This window comes from Mercenaria mercenaria, unplaced genomic scaffold, assembly GCF_021730395.1.
Source record: "Mercenaria mercenaria strain notata unplaced genomic scaffold, MADL_Memer_1 contig_156, whole genome shotgun sequence".
NCBI lineage: Eukaryota > Metazoa > Mollusca > Bivalvia > Venerida > Veneridae > Mercenaria > Mercenaria mercenaria.
The window spans coordinates 4623-21688 of NW_026459543.1; positions in this window are offsets into that span (position 1 = coordinate 4623).

Genomic DNA, 17066 nt, shown 5'->3' on the forward strand with positions numbered 1-17066 from the left:
CTTGGCATGTCCAGTCATCCCGCTAAATTTCAACACTCTTGGCCTAGTGGTTCTCAAGTCACTGTTCAGGCTCCTGTGACCTTGACCTTTGATCAAGTGACCTCAAAATAAATAGGGGTCATCTACTCTGCATGTCCAATCAGTCTATTAAGTTTCAACATTGTAGGGCAAGTGGTTCTAAAGTTATTTCCAAAAAATGATTTTACATGAACAGGCCCCTGTGACCTTGACCTTTAATAGACTGACCCCAAAATCAGTTGGGGTCATCTACTCTGCATGTTCAATCATCCTATGAAGTTCCAACATTCTGGGTCAAGTGGTTCTCAAGTTATTGATCGGAACTGGTTATCAATGTTCAGGCCTCTGTGACCTTGACCTTTAACGGAGTGACCCCAAAAACAATAGGGGTCATTTACTCTGCATGAACAATCATCCTATGGAGTTTCAACATTCTGGGTCGACAGGTTCTCAAGTTATTGATTGGAAATGGTTTTCCATGTTCAGGCCCCTATGGCCTTGACCTTTAACAGAGTGACCCTCACCCTAAAATTGTTAGGGGTCATCTACTCTGCATGACCAATCATCCTATGAAGTTTCAACATTCTGGGTCAAGTGGTTCTCAAGTTACTGACCGGAAATGGTTTTCAATGTTCAGGCCCCTGTGACCTTGACCTTTCACAGAGTGACCCCAAAATCGTTAGGGGTCATCTACTCTGCATGACCAATCATCCTATTAAGTTTCAATATTCTGGGTCAAGTGGTTCCCAAGTTACTGACCGGAAATGGTTTTCAATCTTCAGGTTCCTGTGACCTTGACCTTTAATGGAGTGACCCCAAAATCGATAGGGGTCATCTACTTTGCATGCACAATCATCCTATGAAGTTTCAACATTCTGGGTCAAGTGGTTCTCTAGTTACTGATCGGAAATGGTTTTCCATGTTCAGGCCCCTGTGACCTTGACCTTTGATGGAGTGTCCCCAAAATCAATAGGGGTCATCTACTCTTCATGACCAATCATCCTATGAAGTTTCAACATTCTGGGTCAAGTGGTTCTCTAGTTATTGATCGGAAATGGTTTTCAATGTTCAGGCCCCTGTGACCTTGACCTTTGACAGAGTGACCCTAAAATCAATAGGGGTCATCTACTCTTCATGACCAATCATCCTATGAAGTTTCAACATTCTGGGTCAAGTGGTTCTCTAGTTATTGATCGGAAATGGTTTTCAATGTTCAGGCCCCTGTGACCTTGACCTTTGATGGAGTGACCCCAAAAACAATAGGGGTCGTCTACTCCAGCAGCCCTACAACCCTATGAGGTTTGAAGGTTCTAGGTCAAATGGTTCTCCAGTTATTGCTCGGAAATGAAGTGTGACGTACGTACGGACGGACGGACGGACAGGGCAAAAACAATATGTCTCCTGGGGAGACATAATTACTTGATTTGAAAAAATTACATGATTCATTTGTTGGGGCTCCAGTTGAAACAAATGCAGAAAATCGTCTTTGCAACCCGACTGTATAAAAAAGAAAAAAATGGACGGGCAACCACGAATGATAAAGAAAACAGGAGTGGCACTGTTTATCAAATAGGTCTTTTAAAAAACATTTCAAAATGAAATTTTGTTTACATCAGAAGAGAACATATAACTTTATAAAATGTAGTTGCTTATTGAAGTACAACGTAAGTGAAATGAAATATCCGTGGCCAACCCGCGTGACGTTTTGGTACTATACATGCGGGAAATTCGATCTCAGCATTCAAATAACGTACACATTCGGTCCGCAGCAGAGTATTCTTTAAATACTGAGGCTGTTTAGCAGAGAATATGTGTTGTGTAACTCACTTTGACGCATTGTATTTTATAGAATTCCGTCAAAGAATGAGGAAACATCACAAAGTATCTGCCGTGTATACGGTATTGAAGTCACGTGCGTTGGCTTTTAGACTAGATACGCACACGGTGTCAATGCCTCGTATTATCTCGGAAAAACATCGAAATTTAAACAAAGTAACCATCACACATAACACTGAATAACTGTCTTCATTGTATGGTAACGCGCGGTGACTGGTAACTCAGTTTTAATGCATGACATGCTTATATCTTTACCCTATCACGTTTTACAAAATATGTAATATTGGGAATGTGATGGGTGGGGTAGCGCCGATGTCAGGATTTTCGTTTCGGACCGATTGAGTCATCAAAATTTCCGGAGCCCTGTGTAGCACCTAATTTCATATTAACTATTTCTTGTTTATTAAATTACACATCTACAGCTGTATATTAAAAATATCTAGAAGCATAATGCTGATTGAAATTATGAAGTAAATTAACCTACATTACGAAAGTGGGCGGGGTACCATTATTTGCGGTCTTGTAACTGCATAATCGGCAAATGACACTCCCCATTTTTAGCCCACCATCATCAGATGGTGGGCTATTCAAATCACTCTGCAACCGTGGTCCGTCCGTCCGTCATTCCGTCCGTCCGCAAACAATTTCTCGTTATCGCATCTCCTCAGAAACTACTGGGGGGATTTTGACCAAACTTTGTCAGAATGATGTATTTGTACCCTAGTTGTGTCCCCCTGAAAATCAGACTGGTTCAACAATTTATGAATGAGTTATGGCCCTTTGTTTATTTCTATAATTTACATAGATTATAGGGAAAAACTTTGAAAACCTTCTTGTCCAAAACCACAGAGCTAGGGCTTTGATATTTGGTATGAAGCATCATCTAGTGGTCCTCTACCAAGATGATTCAAATTATTTCCCTGTGGTCAAATATGGCCAAGCCCCAGGGTCACATGTTTTATATAGACTTATACAGGGGAAAACTTTGAAAAATATCTTGTCCAAAACCACAGGGCCTAGGGCTTTGATATTTTTAGCCCACCATCATCAGATGGTGGGCTATTCAAATCACTCTGCGTCCGTGGTCCGTTGTCCTTCCGTCCGTCCGTCCTTCCGTTAACAATTTCTCGTTATCGCATCTCCTCAGAAACTACCAGGGGGATTTTGACCAAACTTTGTCAGAATGATGTATTGGTACCCTAGTTGTGTCCCCCTGAAAATCAGACTGGTTCAACAATTTTTTAATAAGTTATATCCCTTTGTTTATTTCTATAATTTACATAGATTTATATAGGGAAAAACTTTGAAAATCTTCTTGTCCAAAACCACAGAGCCTAGGGCTTTGATATTTGGTATGAAGCATCATCTAGTGGTCCTCTACCAAGATAATTCAAATTATTTCCCTGGGGTCTAATATGGCCCCGCCCCGGGGGTCACATGGTTTATATAGACTTATATAGGGAAAAACTTTGAAAAACCTCTTGTCCAAAACCACAGGGCCTAGGGCTTTGATATTTTATATGTGACATGATCTAGTGGTCTTCTACTAAGATTGGTCAAATTATCCCCCAAGGGTTAAATATGGCCCCGCCCCAGGGGTCATATGGTTTACATAGACTTATATAGGGAAAAGCTTTAAAAATCTTCTTGTCCAAACCACAAAGCCTAGGGCTTTGATATTTATGCCCCCCTTCAAAGAAGGAGGGGTATATTGTTTTGCAGATGTCGGTCGGTCTGTCGGTTGGTCGGTAGGTCGGTAGGTCGGTCGGTCGGAATGTAGACCAATCCGTTTCCGGATGATAACTCAAGAACGCTTGGGCCTAGGATCATGAAAGTTGATAGGGAGGTTGATCATCACCAGCAGATGACCCCTATTGATTTTGAGGTCTGTATGTCAAAGGTCAAGGTCACAGTGACCCTGAATAGTAAAACAGTTTCTTGATGATAACTCAAGAACTCTTGGGCCTAGGATCATGAAAGTTGATAGGGAAGTTGGTTGACCAGCAGATGACCCCTATTGATTTTGAGGTCAGTATGTTAAAGGTCAAGGTCATAGTGACCCTGAACAGTAAAACGGTTTCCAGATGATAACTCAAGAACGCTTAGGCCTAGGATCAAGAAAGTTGATAGGGAGGTTGGTCATGACCAGCAGATGACCCCTATTGATTTTGAGGTCAGTATTTCAAAGGTCAAGGTCACAGTGACCAGGAACAGTAAAATGGTTTCCAGGCAGTAACTCAAGAACGCTTAAGTCTAGTATCAGGAAAATTGATAGTTAGGTTGGCCATGACCAGCAGATGACCCCTATTGATTTTGAGGTCATTAGGTCAAAGGTCAAGGTCACATTGGCCAGGAACAGTTAAACAGTTTCTGATCTTCTTGTCCAAAACCATAGGGCCTAGGGCTTTGATATTTGGTATGTAGCAAAATCTAGTGGTCCTCTACTAAGATTGTTCAGATTTTTTCCCTGGGGTCAAATATGTCCCCACCCCGGGGGTCACATGGTTTATATAGACTTATATAGGAAAAAACTTTCAACAACCTCTTGTCCAAAACCACAGGGCCTAGGGCTTTGATATTTTGTATATGACATCATCTAGTGGTCCTCTACTAAGATTGTTCAAATTATTCCCCAAGGGTCAAATATGGCTCCGCCCTGGGGGTCACATGGTTTACATAGATAGGGAAAAACTTTAAAAAATCTTCTTGTCCAAACCACAAAGACTATGGCTTTGATATTTTGTAATGTAGCATCATTTAGTGGTTCTCTACCAAGTTTGTTCAAATTATCCCTCTAGGGTCAAATATGGCCCCGCCCCAGGGGTCATATGGTTCATATAGACTTATATAGGGAAAAACTTAGAATCTTCATGTCCATAACTTACATCATTAAAATTTGGACCACATGTAACGTTTTAAATGGCAAGATGAACCTTGACATGAGTTGACCTTGATCTTGACCTAGTGACCTACTTTCACATTTCTGTAGCTGCAGCCTTCAAATTTGGACCACATGCATAGGTTTGTGTACCGAAAAAACTTTGACCTTGTTATTGACCTAGTGACCTAGTGACCTACTTTTACATTTTTGAAGGTACAGGCTTCAAATTTGGACCACATGAATAGTTTTTTGTTCAAAAATAAAATTTGACCTTGATTTTGACCTAGTGACCTACTTTCACATTTCTCAAGCTAAAGCCTTCAAATTTGAACCACAAGCATAGTTTTGTGTACTGAAATGAACTTTGATCTTGAGATTGACCTAGTGACCTACTTTCACATTTCTGAAGCTACAGGCTTCAAATTTGGACAGCATGCATATTTTTGTGTTCTGAATTGAAAGTTGACATTGATTTTTACCTATTACCTACTTTCACATTTTTCAAGCTACAGCCTCCAGATTTGAAGCACATGCACAGTTCTGTCTACCGAAATAAACTTTGACCTTGAAATTGATCTAGTGTCCTGCTTTCACATTTCTCAAGCCACAGCTTTCAAATTTGGACTACATACACATTGTTTTATACCAAAATGAAATTTGACCTTGATTTTGACCTTGAGCTAGTCTTGAAATTTGGAACATTCAAAAAAGGCTCAGTGAATGGCGCCAAGATCGCTCTGTAATCTCTTGTTAGGTTAATAGGTTAAAGGTCAAGGTCAGATTAAACCAGAATGGTAGATCTTTTGTTTACTGTGAGCATATAGTTTCTGTTAGTTTCTGTTCCTTGTGCAGTTACTGAATGCATCAAGGGGGGCATTTGGTGTTCGACGAGCTCTTGTTGTAATGTAGCATCATCTAGTGGTTCTCTACCAAGTTTGTTAGCTCACCTGAGCACAAAGTGCTCAGGGTGAGGTATTGTGATCGCTCACCGTCCGGCGTCCGTCCGTCCGTTGTACGTCCGTCCGTTGTACGTCCGTCCACACTTTCCTTTAAACAACATCTCCTCCTAAACCAACAGGCCAATTTTGATGAAACTTCACAGGGATGTTCCTTGGATGGCCCCCTTTCAAAATTGTTCAAAGAATTGAATTCCATGCAGAACACTGGTTGCCATGGCAACCGAAAGGAAAAACTTTAAAAATCTTCTTCTCAAAAACCAGAAGCCCTAGAGCTTAGATATTTGGTGTGAAGCATTGCCTATTGGACCTCTACCAACTTTGTTCAAATCATGACCCCGGGGTCACTTGATTTTACATAAGAAAATCTTAAAAAATCTTTTTCTCAAAAACCAGAAGCCTTAGAGCTTAGATATTTGACATGTAGCATTGCCTAGTGGACCTCTACTAAAATTGTTCAAATCATGACCCTGGGGTCAAAATTGACCCCCGCCCCAGGGGTCACTTGATTTTACATAGGAAAATCTTCAAAAAATTTCTAAAAATAAACCAGAAGGCCTAGAGCTTAGATATTTCACATGTAGCATTGCCTAGTGGACCTCTACAAAATTTGTTCAAATCATGGCCCCCGGAGTCAAAATTGACCCCGCCCCAGGGGTCACTTGATTTTACATAGGAAAATATTTAAAAAATCTTCTTCTCAAAAACCAGAAGCCCTAGAGCTTAGATATTTGACATGTAGCATTGCCTAGTGGACCTCTACTAAAGTTGTTCAAATTATGACCCTGGGTCAAAATTGACCCCGCCCTAGGGGTCATTTGACTTTACATAGGAAAATCTTCAAAAGTTTTCTAAAAATAAACCAGAAGGCCTAGAGCTTAGATATTTCATATGAAGCATTACCTAGTGGACCTCTACAAAAAAATTTTCATATCATGACCCCCTGGGTCAAAATTGACCCCGCCCCAGGGGTCACTTGATTTTACATAGGAAAATCTTCAAAAATTTTCTAAAAATAAACTAGAAGGCCTAGAGACTCGATATTGGACATGTGGCATTTCCTAATGGACCTCTACAAAATTTGTTCAAACCTTGTTCCCCGGGGTCAAAATTGACTCCGCCCTAGGGGTCACTTGATTTTACATAGGAAAATCTTAAAAAAAAAATTCTAAAAATAAACCAGAAGGCCTAGATCTTAGATATTTGACATGTAGCATTGCCTGTTAGACTTTTACAAAATTTATTCAAATCATGACCCCTGGGGTCAAATTGACCCTGCCCCATGGAGTTACTTGATTATACATAGAAAAATCTTCAAAATTTTCTAAAAATAAACCAGAAGAGCTTAGATATTTGACATGTAGCATTGCCTAGTGGACCTCTACAAAAAGTTTTCAAATCTTGTTTTTAAAGTTACTTAAAGAAAATTTCAACTATATTTTCTCATAATTCTTTTGATTGATTTCTATTATGATCTTTTGACCTTGAAGACTTGTCAATGTGCAATGATAACAGGTGAGCGATATAGGGCCATCATGGCCCTCTTGTTAAAATTATCCCCCAAGGATCAAATATGGCCCCGCCCTGGGGGCCACATGGTTCATATAGACTTATATAGGGAAAAGCTTTTAAAAACTTCTTGTCCATAACCTACAACATTCAAATTTGGACCACATGTATGGTTTTGAGTGGCAAGGTGAACCTTGACCTTGATTTTGACCTAGTGACCTACTTTCACATTTTTGTAGCTACAACCTTCATATTTGGACCACGTGCATAGTTTTGTGCACTGAAAAAACTTTGACCTTGACATTGACCTAGTGACCTACTTTCACATCTTTGAAGGTACAGGCTTCAAATTTGGACCACATGCATAGTTTTGTGTTCCCAAATAAAATTTGACCTTGACTTTGACCCAGTGACCTACTTTCACATTTCTCAAGCTACCGCCTTCAAATTTGGACCACATGCATGGTTTTATGTACCGAAACAAACTTTGACCTTAACATTGACCTAGTGACCTACTTTTACATTTTTGAAGGTACAGGCTTCAAATTTGGACCGCATGCATAGTTTTGTATTCCGAAATAAAATTTGACCTTTATTTTGACCTAGTGACCTACTTTCACATTTCTCAAGCTACAGCCTTCAAATTTGGACCACATGCATGGTTTTGTCCCTTCTGTAAATATGCCACAAATGTCCATAATTTTCCATGATTTTTCATGGCATTGTATGGCATTCAGTGACATCAGATGGCAAATATGATGGACAATACTGGCATTTGATGGGAAACTGTTGGCTTTTCCTTACATTGCCACTGTTTACCACCAAATGACAACACAAGTTCCACCAAATGCCACAGAACTGTAGTGGAAATCAGTGGAAAATTGAACTTTGCCATTTTTATGAGTGTAAACCAGTGGAAAACACTTAGAATTTTTCTCTACTTCTGAGACTGGAAATTTCTATGTTGAAATCATTTGTGTAGTGATAAAGCTGAAACATTAAATTTAAGTAAAGACTTGTCATATTTAGTTCCTTTTGCAAAACATAATTATTTTAATCATAAGGCTTAAAAAAAATTGTTTGTTTCCGGTATCCCGACCTACCCTAAATTTTTGGCCTGACCCTAAATATTTTTATGGCCTTATTCCTTCAACTTTTTGACAAAAAGTTGCAAAACTGCACTTTTCACACTTTAAACATGGTCAGTGATGTTAGAAATCAACTTACTGATGCTCTAAAGGTATAACCCCCCTATTTGCATTCAATTATTTTCCGAAAAGTCTCCCTTAATAAAAAAAAATCCAAAAAAAAAAATTCCGACATACCTACCCTATTTTTTTCAATGTTACCGGAAACAAAGATTCTTTTTGGCCAAATCATAGATTTTGCTTATAATTATAATGAAGGTGAACTGTTGTTTGAGTCACTCTTAAACATACATGTAGTTTATTGTTTAAATTTGCTGTTTCTACTGTGTAACAAATCTCAATTGAAATAAATATCAAACTTACAGATAGATAATATTGTTTCATCATTGTATCTTACTCAAGTTACTGAGAATCTATTTGTTGACTGGCGCTATTTATTATAGGGGCTATTCTCTCACAGCATGACATTGATACCTGTACATTGTATACAAATACAGTGTATACACACTGCAGAGATAAAGGGTTAACTCTGGAATGCTGCTGTGTTATAAATAGAACTCTCAACCAATGAAAATAAAGATATGTAGTAGAGCCAAAACACACAAAGTAATCCCAACAGTCCTGTTTTATTTCAAAGGCCTTTTAAATATTTAAAAATAGACAATGAAAGATATTCTCTTTTTAGTAGATTAAGTATTTGTTAAAACATTCTAGTGGGGATTCCTTCAACAATTAGATAGCAAAATAGAAACCCGCTCAAGAATATCAAAAGTTTAAAAGTAAACAGGAACTTCTTTGTTGGAGAAATATTCCTTTACACATACAGCTGGAATTTAAACAGTTTATGTTGCTAAAATAACTTTTAAATGGACACTGGGTAAGTACATCTATTTACTTATTTTCTATTTAAACATGTTTTATAACATTCAGGAAGCTTCAGAATAAACTTGATAAAATTAAATGCTGACTCAATCTTTTCAAATGCACTCCGGGAGAACTACGTTCCAACGTAAGTCATGTCTCAACGATATAATGTGACATATCTCAACGATTTCTGGTTACGGTATCGCTCAATGTGACACGGCTTATATTATTTTCATATATAGTAATTACTTTTATGATATTTACTTATGTCTTGACTTGAACATTTATTCAGATTCTAGAAGTAATCGCATAAATTTATCAAAACATTTAAATTTCAAAAACAGTTGTCTGTTTTTTAGAAAATAGAATCATTTTGCTATTTTTCAGAATAAAACAAATATACTACATTTTTCAACAGCAATACTTACTGACAGTCAACGATCGATTAAAGGCGATACCAATTATAATCTTAGAAATATATTACTGCAACTGCTTTATCATAAACAGGCAATATTTATTTAATATCATGTTCCTCATTCTAACCGATGATGTTACTAACTCTAAACGCGACATAGGTAAGCGTTACTGACACTCATCGAAGTCTTGCGGCTAAACATTACTTATATTCGAGTGAAATGTACCAGCAAGTCTGTGACAGAATATCAGATTTTGTTCAAAGTATGTACATATGTACTAGTATTTTTTATCCGTTTCTTTTATTATCATTTGACGGTTTCCCCAAGATATCTTACTAGCAATATGTACGGGGTAGCCGCGGAGTTGACTTATACTATTGCATGCGCACACCTCATTTATTACTAAGTCTGTAAAACGATTCTTTTGAAGCACAGGACGCAACTAGGAAACCTGAAGTAAGCATGTAATCGTAGGTTATTAGATTTGTATCTAGGTATATGCACGCGTTCTGCAGCGGAAATGGAGAAATATTGCGCGAAAAGGCATTGAGTACATACGTTTTTGGTTCTTAAGGTTTGCTTTTTATATTTTTATACACGAGCATTTTTGTGTTTTACATGTCATGCCTTTCTGTTTCCATTACGTGTGTAAGAGATTCACCTGGAGGGGATTACTTTTATTTACACTGTCCCGTGTCTTTGGAACATTGTAGGGGTAAGAGTGAGGTTGGGTGCGCACCATAAACCGGTTTAAGCTTCCCAGTGGTGTTTTTGCCACTGACCGTTCCATGGCGGTGCCCCACTGTGTTCCATTGTTTGTTCGTGTTGTCCTTATTCATTATATCAATGATAAAAAAGTTGTTCTTTAACCCAAGTGGAACTGAAAATGTCCTAGTTAAAGAACTTAAAAACATGACGACATCCATGAAACTGACGTCACAATTGACGACACGCACCCAAAATAAAACTAAAACGTCGATATTTATAGGTTATTGACTTTGCATGTGGGTATAATGCACTTGTTCTGCAGCAGTAATATTGCGCAACCTTAGGAGCGGAAGAACGAATGCATATATCCACATACAAAGTTGATAACGTTTTTATTACATACCTACTATCAAGTAATTGCTTTATGTCTAAATTTTCTTTCTGGTACGAAAACAGGAAAAACACGAGAAGAATTTCTCCGAAAATCTAATAAACAAATCAAGCTGACGCGTATTCATATTTTCCACAAGTTGAAACGTCAAATAGATGTCGCAGCGTGCGCGTGGACGTCATGGACATCACGCGATTCTTTCCATTTAAACATTTAGAAAACATTACTCTCCGATATGAAAGCGTTGTCCGCAATAACATATGTACATTTTAATATATGGGAGAGTGGTGCCTTTGAGTAATAATGGCCCTGCCAAGGTGATAATAGCTCGAGGGCTATTATTTGCTTTTAGGACCATTATCACTCAAAGGCACCGTTCTCCCATCTATTTACCTGTTTATTACACGTGTATATAATCGTTTAAGAAGAGTTTAACGTGCATTTTTCATTTGTTCAAGCATTTACTGGGGTTTTTCAGTTTCTATACCATTTGGATAAGGGGCTACATGTTGTATAAAATCAAATGCCTTGATAGTTGTACTTTCTTACATAAAGCATAATTTAGGGTTGAAAAGAAAATCATATCATAAAGAATTGCTACGAAGTTAATATACGACTGGGTTGTGCTTTCTTGCCATAATGGCACGTCTAGTGTTATAATAACACAAGGGCTTTATTTCGAGGACTATTATTAAACTAGGTGTGCCATTGCGGCTAGAAGGCACAACCAGCCGTTTATTGACTTTTTTATCATATACGTTCACTTCATATTTGTTTTGGTATTTTCATTTTATATATTTTCCAAACACCTAAAAGAATTATTTGTTTTGCTTTTTTATCAACAATGATGCCATCAATATTTGACAATCGATCTGATTCAGCGACCTTTCGATCGCCATAAATAATGTTGCTTCATGACGTCAACATCAAAACGCGCTGACGTTCTGGTTACCCGGGGCCGTTATGGTTATGGCGCCAGAGGCGCACTGCGCCATTATGGATACATAAACAGAAGCCGTAATGACCGTTTTAAACGGCTTTTTGTTACTTTTTATAGTAACATATATAATAAGGAAAAATATTGCACGATCGCAGTCCATTGAAACTCAATTGAAATAATTTTAGATACGTAATAAGGAAAAATACACCGGACTGGCCTTTCCGTCGACATTACCAATGCCTGCAAAACCCATCTGGCACCCCATGCGATGGCTCTCGTGCTGGTTATGACAACTTGTGCTGCTTTGATATTATATGGTATTGTATATGTGAACTTAGACATTATCATGTACCTTGAGACCTTCTCTTCGTCCTATTTACATGTAGTATTTTTGTCGGTCTGAAATACGTTCATAAAACGATAAAACTAAAGTGGAACTTTGTTATTGTGCTTCACTTGAATGTAATGACGTCACTTCGGCTTACGGACGTTCATTTATCGCGCTGTGGTAGCATGCTCTGCCATAAGAATGAGTACTGCAAATGAAGTGTTTCTAATTGCTTTTAAATTTCTGTTGTTATTTGTAAAATACGGCATGCAACAAAAATGATCTGTCAGAATGAAACGGTAATTTTTATGCGATATGCAAGAAAAAATCCAGTTATGTGTTTACGAACTCGACAGAAATATCCGTCCTGAGGGCACTTGCGCCTGGTCCTTTGGGATCATGGAGTCCATTCAAACACATATATAATGGAGTTCCGCTTAAGCCGGTGCTAGGGGGCGTAAGAGGTGTTGCACATTTCATTACCTCTCATGAACAGACTCAACCAAACCGAGTCTGTTATTATTCTTCTTGGTTGCATTCTTTGCTTCCAAAGGATCTTTTTACAGATTTTATTATATGGTTACGAGTTATGAAGTCTCAGGTTCCTAATACATTTGCACGACGTAATAATAATTATTATATGCGGATAAAATGAGCAATACGCCTGCACATGGTGTCGAAAACATTTGGTACGAAATAGCTAATTTATGTGGAAACTTCTTGGAGTAATGCTTTACTATCCTAATTATCTATACAGTATTGATTACCGGCGTACGCATGTACGTACTATCTAATAAGTGTAATTTTCTACAAGTTCAAATGGTAATTATGATGCTGAGACTTTGCAACACTGTATGTGAGACGTTGTCACATAATGTATGTTATCGTTGCGGCCTTGCAACATTTATGTAGCTTACATAAGTGTATTTGTAACTAGTTCGTTGTATCTTGCAAAATGCTACAAATAGCTAATATATCTTCTACACATCAAACTTATCTTTTCAGTTATGAAAACGTAAAATATATGCTTAATTACACATAATAAGTGAATCAACAAGGTCATTCGAAGCGATACCGTAGCTTCATCGTTGAGGTATGTCACATGATATCGATGAGACTTGACTTACGTTGGAACGTAGTTCTCCCGGAGTGAAATGATCATTTATTCTTCAGTGGTTCAACTCTTGTCAGTTTCTACACAAAGTAAATCAATAGTAAATATAAAAAGGTTTAAATTCTTTTATCATAATTACTTTTCAGATAAAGTATGAGGTGTGTATGTACCTGACATATGCCAAAACACACATAGATGAAATAATGAGGCACGAGACATTTTTAGGCTTCAGTGATTTACACTGTAGAGTGAATGGTGCTCACAGAGAAACCCTATTGATGTGTAAACTTTTGTAAGTATGTCTAGAAGTACTTTACTCCAGCATAAAACTCATTGAACAGTGTTTATTGTAAGGAAAGTTCTTGTAATATCTTTTTAATTAACAGTTCTAGTAAACTTCTGTCTTTAAAACAAAACAAGTTTCTTTCATCTAAGCAATTTTTTTATTAACTTCAAGAATTTTTAAGTCTAATGTTGAATTAAGTGCTTTAATATAGCATGAAAATGATGTGAATTAATTGACAGTTTAAAAAGGAAAAATTACATAAGCTGCCCTAATGATTACATGTATATTCCTTTCTTTATTTATTTCATATCATGTTTCAAACACATGCAGTGATGGTATACACCTCATGGACTTGATGGCAAATAGTGGAAAACAGTGGCATTCTCCATGCCGGGTAGTGGAGAATGGTGGAGAAATATCCATGGCAAATAGTGGCATTTAGAGAAAAACAGTGGCATATTTTACACTGATTGCCACAACAGTTAAGGTGGCAAATAGTGGAAAATTTAAGTGGCAAATGGTGAAATACGTTCCAATACTCCACTGATAGTGGCATTCAATGAAAAACAATGGCAGTTTTTACATCGATATGTGACAGTGGCAAACAGTGAAAAACTTTAATGGCAAATAGTGAAAAATGTTCCAATACTCCACTGATACTGGCATTTAATGTAAAATGGTGGAAAATTTTGACTGGCCTTTCCAACCTCTATTTTTTCAATGTTTTCCATCAGTTTCCACTCAAAGAGGCTTGTTCCAATACTCCACTGTTTTCCAATGATTTTTCAGTGGAAAATGGTGGCAAATTTACAGAAAGGGTGTACCGAAAAGAACTTTGACCTTAAGATTGACCTAGTGACCTACTTTCACATTTCTGTAGCTACAGGCTTCTAATTTAGACCACATGCATAGGATTGTGTACCGAAACAAACTTTGACCTTGACATTGACCTAGTGACCTACTTTCACATTTTTGAAGGTACAGCCTTCAAATTTGGACCACATGCATAGATTTGTGTTCTGAAGTGAAATTTGATATTGGTTTTGACCTAATGACCTACTGTACTTACACATTTCTCAAGCTACAACCTTCAAATTTGGACCACTTGCATAGTTTTGTGTACCGAATTAAACTTTGATTTTAAGATTGACCTAGTGACCTACTTTCAAATTTCTCAAGCTACAGCCTTCAAACTTGATGCACATGCATAGTTTTGTGTACAAAGAACTTTGTCCTTGAAATTGATCTAGTGACCTACTTTCACATTACTCAAGCTTTCGAATTTGGACCGCATGCACAGTGTTGTGTACGGAAATGAAATTTGACCTTGAGCTAGTCAATAACCCTGTTGAGAAATTCATGAACAGTTCATGAATAATCCTTGAACTATTCCAGAACTTTGTTCATGAACAGTTCACGAATAGTTCATGAAAGTTAGTGAACTACAAATGGGACTTTTTACGGCATCAAAAATTCATGAACTGGGCGTGGTTCATCAAGTTCATGAACTGGACTGGTTCATCAAATTCATGAACTGGATGTGTTCATCAAAGTTCATGAATTGATAGGTTCATGAATTTGATGAACCAGAAATTCGTGAACTTGATAAACAGTTCATGAATAATTATTGAACTATTCGTGAACTATTCATGAACAGTTCATCAACTACAAATGGGACTTTTTGCGGCATCAACTATTCATCAAGTTGATGAACCATAGTTCATGAACCAGGAGTTCATGAACTGAAAGTAACAAGATAAATGGAAAGTTGATGAACCCAGCTGAATTAGAAACAGTCATTTTGACAATAGTGACATTACTATAGCAACTGCCTGATAAAGCCTGTCTGAGAAAAGCAGGCTTTCTCAGGTCAGTGACTTGAGAACACTTTGCACTGTTTAAACCTGTGATTAAATCCAAGGACATCCGATTGTGTCCTGGTTTTGCATTTAAAAATTATTAAGCCCTCATACGACACTGAAAAAGGTCTTTAAATTCCAAAATATAAAAAAGCGGAAAAAACAACAAAATCCCAAGTGAAATTTTATCCGAAATTCAGTTGCTAGACTGTCTAATTTACTTTAATCTCAAGATTGACATTCAGATTAGATACTAGCTTTGTTTCAGGGTCGTGAAAACATGTGACATTTTAAAAGGATTTTATATTTTTTAAAATGAACAATTTATGTATATTCAGTATACTCATGTTCCTTTTAAACCATTCCTTACTGTGGTATGATAAATATTTCCTTCTCATTTGCTGCACAAACTTCTAAAAATTGTGAAATTTTCAATATGCAAACATGTGCAAAATATTTCCCAGCATGCAACAAAATAATGGAAACTGATCATGTGACATAAATTTAATGTTCATGAACATTCATGAACAGTTCATGAACTTATTCATTAAATTTTATTGTAAAAGGAAAACCTAAGTTTTATGTTTAATGAGTGAACAGTTCAGAAACTCCTAATTGGGTTCAAGAACAGGTACTGAACTAGAAAAAGGTTTTGAATTTTTAGTACTTTTATTGAATCTTAGATGACTTTTTCTTAAGAACACATCAAAAATGTTTTAAGAATTTAATATTCTTAAACTGCTCATAAAATGTTCATCTTTTTTTTCAAGAATTTTTCTTGAATTCTATAGTTATATTGACATTCATGAAAAAATCTTGATTCATTCTTAAACAAGTTCATGAATATTTCAAGGATTTCTGGTATGAAATGAAAGACATCAATAAATTCACCAACCAAGTATCAGTGTACACCATTATTCTTTTCCAGTGACATTTTTGAAGAACCAGTTCATGAATAATTCTTGAACTTTATGTTCACAGACAGTTGGTGAACTTTTTCAGGAATAGTTTCATGAACAATTCATGAACTTTTGGTTCATGAACAGTTCACAAACTTTTTGAGGAACATTCATCGCATTGTTCACGAATGGTTCAGGAATGTTCATGAACAGTTCATGAACCCTCATCAGTTAATGAACTACAGCTCAACAGGGAAGTCTTGAAATTTGGAACACTCAAAAATGGCACACTGGTGGGCGCCAAGATCACTCTGTGATCTCTTGTTTAATTTTCTTTCACTGTTGCACCTTTACATGCCTTGTAGAATCCAAACTACTTCCACACTAGTGGTATAGTCTTCCCTGCATTATTTTGATTGAATGCAGTATGCTTTGCCTCCATTTTGAAGAGTGGAAAAGAAATGAACCTAAAGAGGAAATACTACCAAAAAGATGCGTAACTCCCGAATATGCTTTAACCTAGCCTAAATGTCAAATAATCGATTATGCAAGTTCATAATCGATGTTGGCGACTTTGGCTCATTTAATGATCGACAATCAATTGTCGGCGACAATCGGAACATCACTAATAATTAGTCTGAAACAGCATGCAAGCAGGAAGCTGTTTTCAAATATAACAATTTATTTGGACACCTGTTAAACTAAAATTCTGCCATTCATTATAACTGAGTAACAAGATGCATATTAAACTAGCAAATTTTCATTATCTGAATACATTAACAAATAACTACTCAACCAGGAACATTGATGTGCTCTTTTTCATGTTTCAATAAAAATGCTAATGTTCACATATGAACTTTAAAAATTGAAAAAAGTTATATGTATGTATGTACTACTAGCATTGAATTAAGAT